We start from the raw sequence: 381 nt of genomic DNA, 5'->3' as shown, positions 1-381 counted from the left end.
GGTAGGAGATGTCTGGGGGTGATGGGGAGACCTCAGGGGCACCCTGACATGCTCCGAGCACCCTCCGGAGCCCTCACTCCCATCACCCGGCTGCTCTGAGCTCTCCGGGCACTGCCCTTCCTGGGGGAGCTCTTTCTGGAGACGCCCCAGCGGGTGACACTTTGCAGGTCCCCCTCTGTGGTGGCTTGGTCCCAAAGCATCCCCATGGATGCCCCATGACATCCTGCTCTCTGTTCCCTGCACAGCACCTCCCGGTTGCCCCCACCGGCTCACCAGAGCTCTTCTGCCGTCACGGTCACCATCACGGTCACGGTCACAGCCACGGCCCCCCGGCCCCGCTGCATCTCTGCACCTCCGGCCCCTGTGCCTGGGACGACGCTT

The sequence above is a fragment of the Charadrius vociferus genome, unplaced genomic scaffold, assembly GCF_000708025.1.
Source record: "Charadrius vociferus isolate BGI_N301 unplaced genomic scaffold, ASM70802v2 scaffold2594, whole genome shotgun sequence".
In the NCBI taxonomy this organism is placed as follows: domain Eukaryota; kingdom Metazoa; phylum Chordata; class Aves; order Charadriiformes; family Charadriidae; genus Charadrius; species Charadrius vociferus.
Note: the sequence above shows the minus strand (reverse complement) of the source record.